This window comes from Calypte anna, chromosome 3 (assembly GCF_003957555.1).
Source record: "Calypte anna isolate BGI_N300 chromosome 3, bCalAnn1_v1.p, whole genome shotgun sequence".
NCBI lineage: Eukaryota > Metazoa > Chordata > Aves > Apodiformes > Trochilidae > Calypte > Calypte anna.
The window spans coordinates 46,241,134-46,254,498 of NC_044246.1; positions in this window are offsets into that span (position 1 = coordinate 46,241,134).

A 13,365-nucleotide genomic window follows, 5' to 3' on the forward strand; every position below is an offset into this window, starting at 1 on the left:
AAATCCCCCATGTGCTTAAGTGGCTGTCATACTGAGAAAAGAGATGTTTATAGGCAAGAAATACTGTTATTTTCTGATCATTAAGACTCCAAATGTGACAGTGTTTCATTTCATTAAATTGCGCTGTGGCAGCTGGTTGTCAACAGCATTAAACCCAGGCATATTTGCTACTAATAGTTAGGGCTTCCTAACAATAAGCCAATTACTAACAATAGTTAGGCAGGTTAACAATAAGAAGGTTAGTAAGATTAAGCAGGTTACCAATTAATAGGAAGTAACCACACAACTAACATAGCTAGGGAATTCTAGTTGCCAGCATAATGAATTGTTACAGACCATCCCATTACCACATTATTCAGATCATTACTGTTGCCAAACACAGCCTTCCACGCTTCCAGATGCATGTAGTTCTCATGAAAAGCTTATGTCAACTTAGTATATTTTTTATGTATATTTAATTCCATCCTACATTTTCTAAAACTGATAAAAGATACACAGATTATATTTGTAACAAGTAGTAAAGGCAGGCGAATTAAAATCAGATCTTAAGCTGTTAATGTCTGTGTCTCATTCCGATTAAGTTCTGCTCTGGAGAGCTCAGTCCAGTAATAGCTTTATCCCTGAAGGTACTGGAATAACCAAGGTCACCATCACAGCAGGTCAAGCAATGAGCTCTCAGGTCTAATACTGAAGGGGCCACACAAACGCTAGGTGTAAGTTAACACATTTCTTGATGACAACCCAGTTTAGGGTTTTGAATTCAAGAGTTTCTAAGAAAAAAAAGCAGCTCTAAATGCTACACAGCAGAATCGCAGCTCAAAGTGCTAAGGCTACTCTGACTGACACTAAGGGCCTGTTTATCACACCACTGCAAATTATCCATTATTAAGAAACACCTATCAATGGTTTCTTAAAGTTTATGCTACTGCAAACCTGGCAGTCAGACCAGAAGCATGTAGATGCCAGAGCTGAGATATTAAGCAATTAAGGCAATGTAAAAAAAAAAAATAAAATTCCAGATTTGCCCAGTTTTGAGATTATAAAAGATTATTACTTTCTGCAAACACCTACCCGTTTCATTTCCTCAGTGAGAACTTTCCATATCCCTTGCCTGTTAAGTAGATTCTGTGATTGTACATGTTTTGAACACAGGCAGTGATGCCTCTACAATTTACATTCCTGACCCAATGTCCACTGGCCTCTGCTAGGAAGTTGGTAACCTTGCTGTATTCTCAGGAACTGCTGAGGCAGATCTAGCCAAGGCAGATCTAGTGCTCTTTATCGAGCTCTTATCTAGCTCTTCCACCTTAATCACAAGCAAACTGTCCTCTGATTTTAGCTACTACATTGACACATGAAAAAAACCCACTATCCACTCAGCTTGTTATGTTTCTGAAGTTACAAGGCACTGGGATATTTCACAATTTAAGCCACTTTGCATTGGCTGGAAACAGCATTATTTCCAAATGGGATAAGCTGGAGAATATCCAGTCATTGACACATTTAGCATTAGTGAGGCAGTAAATATACTGGGTAATATTCACCTTTGTGTAAAGATTAAGTAGGAAAAAGTTGCTCATTTTTATTCAACAGCTAGTTCTCTTTTAGACACCTCACAGATGGCTCAGCACCAAAGTCTATCATCTACCATCTGATGCCCTCACCCTAATGCAGAGCCAACAACTCCAAAATGCAGGTCAAACCTCATTTTAGGCCACACAGCTGACTCAGCACTGTTTACCTGTGAAACACACTCAATTTAACACTAAATGAAAAGAAAATCCACGCTGGAAGATATTTCTGTGAAAGCAGATCCTGCACAACTCCTCTCCCAAGGACAGAGTTGCCATGCGTCAGAGGAATTCCCCACTCCCCTCTTGCTGTGGCTGGCAGGTGAAGGCACAGGAAACCCAAGTGGGGGATGTGCAGGTGTGCCCAGGGTCTTTCGGCATGCAGCCTAGGGAGCACTTTCCACACCATTCTCTATGTTTCTTGACATAGAAAACTCCTACAATACCTGCAGAAAGCTTTAAATTCCTCAGACAGAAGTTCTGGAAGGGTCAAGTATTAGGAAAAAAGGGTGAAGTCTCTTCTTCATGGCAATTACCCTGTGAGATTCCTAATTGTTTATCAAAAGGGACTGAAAACAACCAAAAGAAACAGCCCATCACAATTTTTCATCTACATTTGTAAATCATCTTGCAGGAAACCAAGTAGTTTCCATGACGTGGTACATTTATCATTTTTATCATTTTTTCACTAATAGTTTTCTTGAAACATCAGTAAAACACATTATCTAAACAGCACAGAAATGCTGAAAATATCCTTCCCTTTTCTACTGTGAGTTGTATTCCAACCTAACTCCCCATGAGTGTTACCATTCAACACAGTCCTTCAACTCTGCTATTTCCTTCAGGAAAGAATACCATAAAATAATGGAAATTATCATTACTTGATAAATTATTTTTATTAGCGCATACAAGTCTGTGGGTTGCATTAATGAGAACAAAGGGCTGAGGCTGTGTGACACACTTGATAAAGTACTTGTGAAACTTTTTTCTTAACCAACTGATGGCTTCACAGACCAGTTTGCAATTACTTAAAAGTTTGCCTCAGGTGAAAATGAACAGTTCCTCTCCTCTCTCATGGCCACTTATTAGACAATATTTGTGTTTCAGCAACATCTATAATACGTTACCTCATCAACAGTATGACTGCAAAATCCTCACATTGTCCTGTTGCAAAGCCTTGTATGAAGTAATTTTTGAGGTGCAAGAAAACAGCACAGCCTTCCCTCTAATGCTAGTTAAAACCCCCTGAAATGTAGATAGGAGAAAATAATGCCCTCCAAAATGCACCCTCATTCCACAGAAAGGTGGAGGAGAGGAGAAAGAGAATGATTTTTTTTATTTTCCCCAGTGCCTCAATTCAGTTTAATTCTTTCAAATTTCTACAAATTTTCACTCAGTTTAGTTTCCTGATCTGTTCCCTAGCCACTCATGCTGCTTGTGCTATTACAAGAGAGAAATGAAAATAATAAAAAAGTGGAGGAAAAAACAACCTCTTGCAGCTACAATACCAGCCTAACATGTGCCTGAAAACCTCTCTGAGGACTGGGATGCTCTGCAGTCACAAGGGTCTGTTTGGCTATAAAGCAGAAGTGATTGAAACAGAAACACCAAAAAAGCAAAAACATCGCCAACATCAGACTTTCTTTTAGCAAGTATAATCAATACCCTCAATACTGATTTTCCAAAAAGAAAAGATCCCTCTTGAAAAAAAGAATCCTAGCAGAACAGATAGAAAATCTGCATTCCAATGGACATTATAATTTTCCACAAGGGAACTATGAGAGCCTTTTAGGTTTGTTTGTGTTTGGTTTCTTTTTTTGGGGGTGGATGGGAGGGGATTGTGTGGAATTTTTTTAGAACTTCCTGTCACACAAGCTCTTTGGATTCTGTATCCAATTTTGCTGCAGAATGTCTCCTTATGTCCCAGTCACTCAAAAAACAATCCAATCATAACAAGAAGCATTGTACTTGGTACTATAAACACGAGTAGAATGAAATAGAAAGATTAAGGTAAAAATAATTAAAAATAGAACTCTGTTCTTTCCGAAGGAAATAACATGATTTTTACCCCAGCGCCTTTTGTCATTGTGATTGTTAACAAAGGTCCATTTTAGGCTATATCATGACCATATCCATGACATTTGGAATCAGGAAACCCTGGTACAAAGGTGCTTGCACTTTGTCCGCACTGTATGTCTGGGACAGCACTAGATTTCAAAGGGCTTGCTAGAGGTTAACCAAGCTGTTTCAGGGGCATATTTTTTCTACACCACAACTCTGATGGTACCTGCAGCACTGGAGATTTATGCAGGTAACTTGTTGGAACATCTCAGCTCATCTAAATAAAGTTGTCCATTTTGCAGTGGGGCAGGTTCAGCAACCAGATAAATCTCTATCCCTCCTTTTGAGGGATATGTGTCAGAAAAACACTCAGCAGCACATTTCCAAGCACTTACTCCCAGCAAGCCCCCTACCTTTGACTTTACAGAAATAGTAAAAATTCACTTCTCAATATTTGACTTACTAGAAGAAAGAAAATTATCACACTTAAAACACCAAAGTGTTGAGATGTTTTAATTGCTGCCCCAGTGTTTTCCCAGGAAAAATTAATCTTCACTTCCAACAAAATCGTAGCATTTCTATTTACACTGTATGAAATACAAAATTCCCATTGGGATTATATGCATCTTTCCTAGTGGGAACACTTAAAGATCACATTAGTTATTCTTTACTGTAAAAGCTAAAAAGTTGTCTCTATTCAATACCAACAGATAATAAGAGAAACCCTCTAATCCCCCCTTGCAACTGTCTCCTCCTCCTTTTGTAATCTCTCCCAATACAGGAAACAAGCAAAAAGCCACCTTTCTTTCACATATTTCAAAAGTCAAAACACTTCTGAGTAAGTAATGGAAAGAAAACTGCTGTACACTGGCACACCTACATCAACACATCCACATTTCCTCTGGTAAGTGCTTTCTCATTTTCCAGAATCAAGATTTTTCCTTTTTCCCTTTTCTTTGTCCTTTTGAGCTTGGATTTTAACTATTACATTTTCAAAAATTGTGCTTTGTGTTGGTCCTCTGCACCTTGTCTCTCATCCTCAGCTCCTTATAGACAGGTTCTTGAGTCATTCCTTTTTAATTGACAAGCTGGCCTGAAAACACAAGACACACTCCATGTTCGTGTTGAATAACAGCTTAAATGCTCCCCGCCCAGTCTCAACCATCCGAGCATTAATTTGAAAGAACAAGGTAGAAGGCTGGGCCCTTTTAAGAGAAGTGGGTGCTTTGACAGAAACAGGGACCAGGATTTCACCCACATCTCTCTCAGGAGTCATTTTAAAGACTAAAGAGAAATCTTACAGCTGGGCATTTTCCACAAGGAAGAGACCAGAATCCCTGCCAGCTCTAGAAATTAGCTATATTAAAGCTGTGCATTGTCTTGTCAAGATGTAGAACTCTTCTTTAGCAAGCCCACTGATATTAATGAAACCATGCATCTGTTTCCCCTTTCCTGGATCTGTCCAAGTCCAATGCTAATTACATTCTGAAGAAGGAAGCAGTTGGCAGTGGTTGCCACAAGGCTGAATGCTTCCCCTCTGTTCTGGCTGTGCAGAATACAAGACTCCAGGTAAGCAGGGAAGTTTCATGCCTAGGGTACACTACATTTCTCAGCTGGAGGCCACTGGAGACTGTAGCTCTTATCTAGCTTTCTTGCTGACACCCTGTTAAAATTCCTTCTCAACTTCCCTATAACCCAGCACTGTAGGGGAACACTCTGGCCAAGAGGCGTGCTCATTTCCTGTATTATCTTGAGACCATGATGCTGAATCTTCCTGCTCTGAATTCCTTTAAAATAAAAAAGTTTTAAGTACCTTTAAAAATCCAAGACCGACGTTACACCAAAGTCACTCACTTAAGGAGCAATAGCAACATAAAGACTAGAGCTGAAATGCACTGAATCCCTCCCAGCTGCCCAATGGCATTATCAGCTCTGGCAAAGGATTCCTCCATAAGGAGAGCCTGGAGCTCATTCCAGTGTGTGGGTCACCAGAAAGACAAAAAGCTCATGAGCTTTTGAACAAATTAAATTTGTGGTCAGAGACAAAAATAGAATTGGTGAATATCCAAGACAGACTGCCTTCATTCTCATAATATATTTGGCCCATGGAAAAAACAGAATATGGAGTGGTGTGCTCTCTAATGGAACAGATGTCAGGAAACTTTTAGGATGATGAAAACAACTGGTTATTTCAAAGCACCACTGGGCAGTGGCTGTACCCTGACAGCATAGTGACAAAAGAGTTTTCTTCATTTCCTCTATCAAAGATATGAAGTTATATGTCACAGCCACCTTACCAGGAGATGCAGGATAGTAGATGCATTATCAGAGGAAGGAATCAAATCAGTCAGTAAAGGAACTGGTATCTGCCTATAGTTAGAAAACTACTTGTACAGAGCAAGCTGTTCTTCCTGGATAATTGAGAAATACGAGTTCCACTGAGCTTCTAAATACACAGATACATGTATAAATAATATTGTCTAACTGCTAGACATTAAGAATGTTTTGCGGGTTTAAATGTTCTCTTCTTTTGTTCTTCCCTTCTCAAGAGTGTATCTAATAGCTATGGGGAGAACAAGAGGCATGTAAAAGAGTTGTGAATTCCTCCCTCAGCAGGGGCCTGGTATACAAAGCTTCAAACAGAGTACTCACTCACAGACTCTATTGAGCAGCAAAACATTATTCAGTCATCTCTTTTTGACCCACTGGTGGGTGACAGAACAGTGGCTTTCTGGCTTCTTCATCCATAAAGTGCAAATAGTATTAATCCACATTCTCTAGACTTAACAAGATTACTGGGCAGAAAGGCCCAGTAATAACTAAGACATTCTGAGGGAAAGACACGCAGATTTTCATTGTCTCCCAGAAATCTAGGTTCTGCTCAGGACAGGCAGTGAGGCAGAAATGCACATTTTCTGAGGCAGGACTGTCTGCATCAGACCTCCCTGGCAGTGTTTGTAGAGTCTCAGAGGGCTGGAAGATGGGTTGTACTCAGAGCCTGGAGCAGTCTTCATGGGACAGGCCTGGAACAGGCCAGCAGCACAGACTCTCCTGCTGAAGTATAAACTGAGCCATGACCAGCAGCCACATTTCAGGAGAACTAAACTGACCCTCAAGTTTGTATCAAAGAGGTGAAACAAATCAAAAGGTACTTCAGGATCACCATCTCCGTTTGGATGTGGAATCCACTTGATGCAAATCTTCCAGTTGTGCATACATCTTGCACTGTGGTTCATCTCACCAAGTAGTCTCAAAAAAATGCAAATTGGATTCTTCTTGGATCAAATCAACAAAAAGATGCATCCCCGGCCACCACTAGGCAGCCGGTCCCAAGGACTAAAGAGCTAGTCAGCTGCAAAACCCTTGAAACACTTTAACAATCAAACATCAGGTTGGAGATGCAGGTAAAGCCTCCAAGCACAGACCAAAGCCGCCGCGGAGGGCATCCAGCAGGTGGCAATCTGCTGATAGCAGTGACACCAAAGTGAGAAGGAGGTCCCACTTCTGGCATAGGGCTCAAGGACAAGACTGCGGAAAGAGGAAGACAGCGTGGGGAAAAAAATGCTTAAGCTTTACGTTATCTACTTATTTTCTTCTCTTTAAGAAGTTCAGACAAAGCCAGCACAAACTACACAGATAGACTTACTTGTTGTTATGGATAAAATATTTTCTTAATGGTGTAAAAGCACACAGATTTTCCACGAGGCAACATCTAACTTTCACTTCACCTATTCCTTAAAAAAGTGTTCTATTAAGATGCAATTCAATGTATGAGACAAACTTAGTGGTATTATTCCAAGTAATCAGTTTTGTCCACAATCAAACAATGAACCTTTTGTTCCACTAGTGTAATCAGGAAGTGAAAATGCTGCCAAACACCTGCTTTCAATTATTTGAGAGTATCCATCAAAAAGCCAACCAAAATACCCAGCAGACATAATCCATACTATCAAAACTAGAGGTTCTTACCCCTTCCCCTTGTCTTAAAAAGATCAGAAAAGATGTGATTCTCATAGACAAGAGCTCAACATGGCTCTGTATGGAAGGGCTGAATGACTCCAATACAGCCATTTCTGTCTAGAAGTCCCTCTGTCATGAAACACACTCTACTGTACACTGACAACAAGCATATGAAATAAAATAATAATAATAATAAAAATAATTAAAAATTTTAAAAATAAAATTAGAAAAAAAAAGGCAGAATCTCCTACAGCTGAAAGGCAGATGATTTCCTTTCCTTTTGGAAAGCATACCTCTTCATTCTCTTCATCTGTAGGTGTCTTATGTTACATCTCCATCCACCTTGCAGGTTCACAACCCTTTTCTGCAAGGCCTCCGTGTCTCTTCCAGACTGCAAAATGCATTTCTCATACTCATTCTGAATCCTTCTATTCTCTTCTCAGTTTGGACAGTCTGAACCTTCACCTGAAGGGACCTTTGTAGTAGGCAATTAACTTGGATTTGTCTTCCAGTTTACTGGCTCCAGTATGATCTAAATTAAAACTGAATTTTCCAAACATTAACATATAGGAAGTAAACCTATTTCTCTCACAGGCATTCACAGGTTAACAGAAAAAAAAACCCAATCATCTTTTTTTCCTTTTACTTATTAGGAAACTTGGAAGCTGCATGCCTTGCGGTGTACAGGTTCACAATCTATATAGCAAATCCATAGCTTAATTGGGATCAAAAGTCAGTGGCAGATTTTTTAAAGAGTTTACGTTTGTAATCTACAACCACACATATGCTTTAGAAAACACCTCTCCAGCTTTCCTAACCTTCTACTAACACCCAGTGTTCACCCAGAAGTGTGTGTGCAACTTGACTCATTCCAGCACACCTCAACGTGATCCCTGCACTATTGCACTATGAGTATCCCTTCTGAACTCTTGAAAATAAAAATGAATAAAAATGCTATAGTCTGATGGGGTTTTTTCCCATCCACAAGGCAGGGAGTGAATTCTCTCATGTGAGCAACTCAGTTATTCAAAATGACTGGACATTACTAACAGCCATGTAAGTGCAAATGCCTATATAATGCAAAAAACATTACAGAACATGGTTAAAGGCCTCCTGAAACTAGCCCACACATAAAACAGGTCAAAGTGTAGGTCTCCCTCTTTCCCTTTCCCTTCTCTGCCTGCTAGTCCTTCTATCAACTGTTCTCATTTCCATTAAAATTGGCATCTTCCACATCAACAGAGGACAGGTGTAAAAGCAAAAAAACCCAAACAAACACCCTCACTTTTTAGATGACGGAAACACCAGGATTTTAGTAACACATGAAGGTGGTCTATAGAAGAAAAACAAAATAAAACCAAGAAGTACTAACAGAATTAAGTTGATTTTTTTATACAATCTTCTTCCTCATAACTAACAGCCTCAAATTCACCTTGGTGTTATGGAGCTTTTATACATTTCAGTTTGTACCAGTAAAAGTCAGGAATAGCAGACTGAAATTAATAGAATTGCACTTTTCAAACGTAGCACAAGCAGCATGTCAGTGCATGTCCCTGCTTGCTCTTTCTTGAAAGACTACAAAGCATATTTAGGAACCACAATTAGATTACCATTAGACTAATGGCAAAAATTTTGACTTTATGTTTCTTGCATTTGGATTTTCAAGTAACCCCTTCTTTTCTTTGAATTCTTCTGAACAGGAAGTGCAGTTTGTCTTCAGTTAAAACAGAAAGAGCAAAAGATCAATAAACATTTTAATGAAAATAACAAGAGTAAAATCTCTAGTAAAATTTCTTTAAAAATAGTAAAATAGCAAAAATGTCTCACAGAACCATAATTCATACTTTCCACAGAGGTGATTTTAAAAGCCTTTCTTACTAAATAACTTTCAGTTTTGAATTAAAATACAGCCTTGTGAAAGCATCTGTCTGTACAGCTGGCCACATTTTACAGACTGGGTGACACTACAGTAGTATTACTCATTAGACTCAAAGTTTTTTTTCAGAAAGCTTCACATCTGCTACAGAACCACAATTAATTAAACCTAAATAAAAAGAGGCCTACTATTATTTCCATACACACAGTCATAGGATTATCAAAATCACAGTCACCAGAGCATTGCATCAGTGTTTTGCAACACTATAAATCACTATTTAAGGGCTTTAACTGATATCTAACATGCAATCTCTAACCCAGGGTGAGAAATAACCAACTTTACTTCCAGTTTCTCTCTTAGTCTAGTCACACTTCTTGCAACATCCAGGAGAAGGACAGCTTATTATGCACAGTTCAAGATTACACAATTAAAATAATCTCTCATCTCCAAATCCTTAAAGGCCAAACTATTACTTACTAACTAGGGGTCAACTAAGAGATAAGATTGGGAAAAGCATTGTCTTAAAATAGAATCTGGAAACTCCATACAGCTATATAGAGAAAGAAAGGATGCCAGGAGTCCTTCCAGCCACCATTTTTTGCCTTCCTGGTGTTCTATCCATTTTTTAATGAGTGAGTTAGCAGCTGTGTCATCAGACTCTAGAACAGATAATTTCCCACAGAGTAGATTAAACAAGCTCTGATTTTTGCCACCTTTGCAGGTGCCTACATTTAATACAAGCAAAAATACAGTAGTTTTAACTGTGTGGCATCATGTGAAAGCTCTAATCAACAGCAGGGGCTTTAAGGCTGCCCCGTTTTTGCAGACTCAGGAAGAAACTACATTATGTGCTTGCATACTACCAACACTTTATACATGAGAAACACACACCTAACTCACTTTTCACTTGTTATATTTTACAGTTAGAAATAAAAGCCATAGGAATTAAAGAAAGTTGTGATGTATTCATTTAAGCCTATTCATTTAGACCTATTCAGGAAAAAAATCAAATATTTTAGATTCCACAGAAGTTTGGTGAACTCACCCAGAAAAAAACACATATCCACCATGTGTATGTGGGTTTTCACAATAAAGAATCATAGAATTGGCTGGGTTGGAAGGGACCTCAGAGATCATCAAGTTCAACCCTTAAACCACCGTAGCAGTTACCAGACCATGGCACTGAGTGCCACATCCAGTCTCTTTTTAAATATCTCCAGGGATGGAGAATCCACTACTTCCCTGGGCAGCCCATTCCAATGCCTGATCACTCTCTCAGTAAAGAAATTCTTTCTAATATCTAACCTAAACTTCCCCTGGCACAACGTAAGACCGTGCCCTCTTGTCTTGTTGAAAGTCATCTGGCAAAAGAGACCAAGCCCCACCTGGCTACACCCTCCTTTCAGGGAGTTGTAGAGAGTGATGAGGCCTCCTCTGAGCCTCCTCTTCTTCAGGCTGAACAGCCCCAGCTCCTTCAACCTCTCCTCATAGGGTCTGTGCTTGAGTCCCTTCACCAGTCTGGTTGCCCTCCTTTGGACCTGCTCCAGGACCTCAATCTCCTTCCTAAACTGAGGGGCCACAAAAACATTGCCAGGAATAGGAAAAACATCTATATTAGACCTGATAAGCACTACCTGGCATTGAGAAGTTCTTCGTAGTTTGATATTTGATCCATCTCACTTCACAGACACAGCTTCATACTCAATGACAAAAGCAGTTTTCAGGGGAGCTGGAAACATAAGTGACGTGGGTTAACTTTGATACTGACTGTTCAACAGCATCAGGAGTATGAAGCAAGATGTTGAGGCACTGCACTCTCTTCACATCCCTTCAAAGGGTTTGGTCTTAAAAGCTTCCCCATATTACAAAAAGCAATGGTAGCAGTAATGCTCAGAACAAAAATGTTAGGACTCGTGTATTAGTGTTTGGGAGTTAAAAATGCTTAAGTGGAGAAATATAACATATTATTTCTACAGCACTTAGTAGAAAAGTATTAGGTAGCACAAGGAAAGGAGCACCTCTGCAGAGAAGAAAATGAGTATTTTGCCAAGGTCTTTGGTGGATCATCATCCAAGAATCAAACTCTGCATCCTTAAATAAGATAGCCCAAAAGGTCTTGTATTTTTGTGGGACTGCACCTGACAGTACCTTGAACAGGACTGTGCTCCTGTTCACTTCTGTCCAGAAAAGATGCCAAATAAAATTATGTTTCTGAAATCTTAATCCAAATTTTCACTGCTGTATAGAAAAGGTTTGCATATAACAAAATTATAATGATTAATTTCAAGCCTTACAGGTACAGTGTAATGTATTTAAATAAGGACTTATCTATAATTCCAAAGTGATTTTATCCACTGATTTTATCAGCATTTCTACCTCCCAATTCAGAAAAACACTGCAGTGTGACTAATTCCACTCAGAGAAAAAGAAAAGGAATTCAAAACATTACTTTTTAATAGGAACGGTGCCTCTTAATCCCTGCTTTGGTGTCTAACATTTCTGCTATTAGGGAAATACCGAAGTCCAGACCCAAAACATACCTGGTGGTCTCATTATTGCAATATGGTTTTCAGTAAACAAGTATGCATTTTTAAAGCCTTTTTTTTTTTAAGAACTTTTAAATTTTTAAAAAAACATTTTCAAAAATACATCTTTTATGTCAGCAGTATCCTGTATCAAATACTGAGGGGTACACTATATTTGTAAAACTGTTTTAGCAACTTTCTGTCCATCTGTCTGACTTTAAATACTTATGTGCAACTTAAGCCTTATAGTGACATTAAGGAATCTGAATAGATACAATGAAAGCTATGTTACATACAGTTCTGCAATCAAGCAAGAGAGCAATGCACTTGATGATTCTAAGGTAAAGAATTTTTGCAGTCAGAAGTGCAGGAAACCATAGACTCATAGAAAACTGTGGATTTGTTAACCTAGCCACGATGACAAGCAAAGTTTAAAGATATATACTTTTTTTTAGAAACAAAGGTACAAGTTTTAGTATGAAAAATGTGATTAAATGCAACAGATTTGTAAAAGAACAGCCTTTTTTCTTATATTAGTTCTTTTTTTATTACCTATATTTAGAACAATCACTTATCAGTCTGGACTTCAGAAAAGCACTTCATATGAAGAATTAGTTAAAGTGAAGATAAGTATACTATTGTAAGGTGGGACACAGCAAGCCAGCAAAAAGATGAAATAGAAACCATTAGGCTAAGGGAAGGTTGAAATTTAATTTCATTTAATAACTTTTCAAATAATTGGGGAGAAAGAGAGGCAAGGAAAGAGTGCTAATGGCACATGTCTGGCAAGACTCAGCTAGAAGGTATCAGCTTCCTTTGTGTTCAGACTTCCAGTTGCTAGATATTTTAGATCTGATAGCATGGCCCAATATCACACAACCATTTAAGAACAAAGCCAGAAATAAAACAAAAGAAAAACCACAATTCCCTACTCCTTCTAAGTGAGTTTAATTGACAGATTTTTAACAGCATGTAGATGCCTAGCTTCCACACCCTCAAAACACAAAATCTAACCTTTTACAAAGCAGCTATGAGATCAATACTCCCATTTACTCTATGGAAGCAGATATTTAAAAGGCTACAAATATGCCTTAAGGGAGGCAAGAAGTATTTCCTGAGTTTTTCATGTACTGAACCTAAACACATGGGAGCCTGAAGGCCAGTCTTCATAGACACTACAGTGAAATAAATTCAGTAAAAATCCTGCCCCTAGAAATGAATTAGAAATCAGTGCCTCTGAATTCCTACCCAGATTCAATTTTATAGGCAATTAAATTACATAGAGAGTTCTGTTCAACAGCTGACACTCCCAATTTAAACAGCATCGCAGACAGATTAAGATTCCAGTATTAATAGCAATTACTACTTTCAT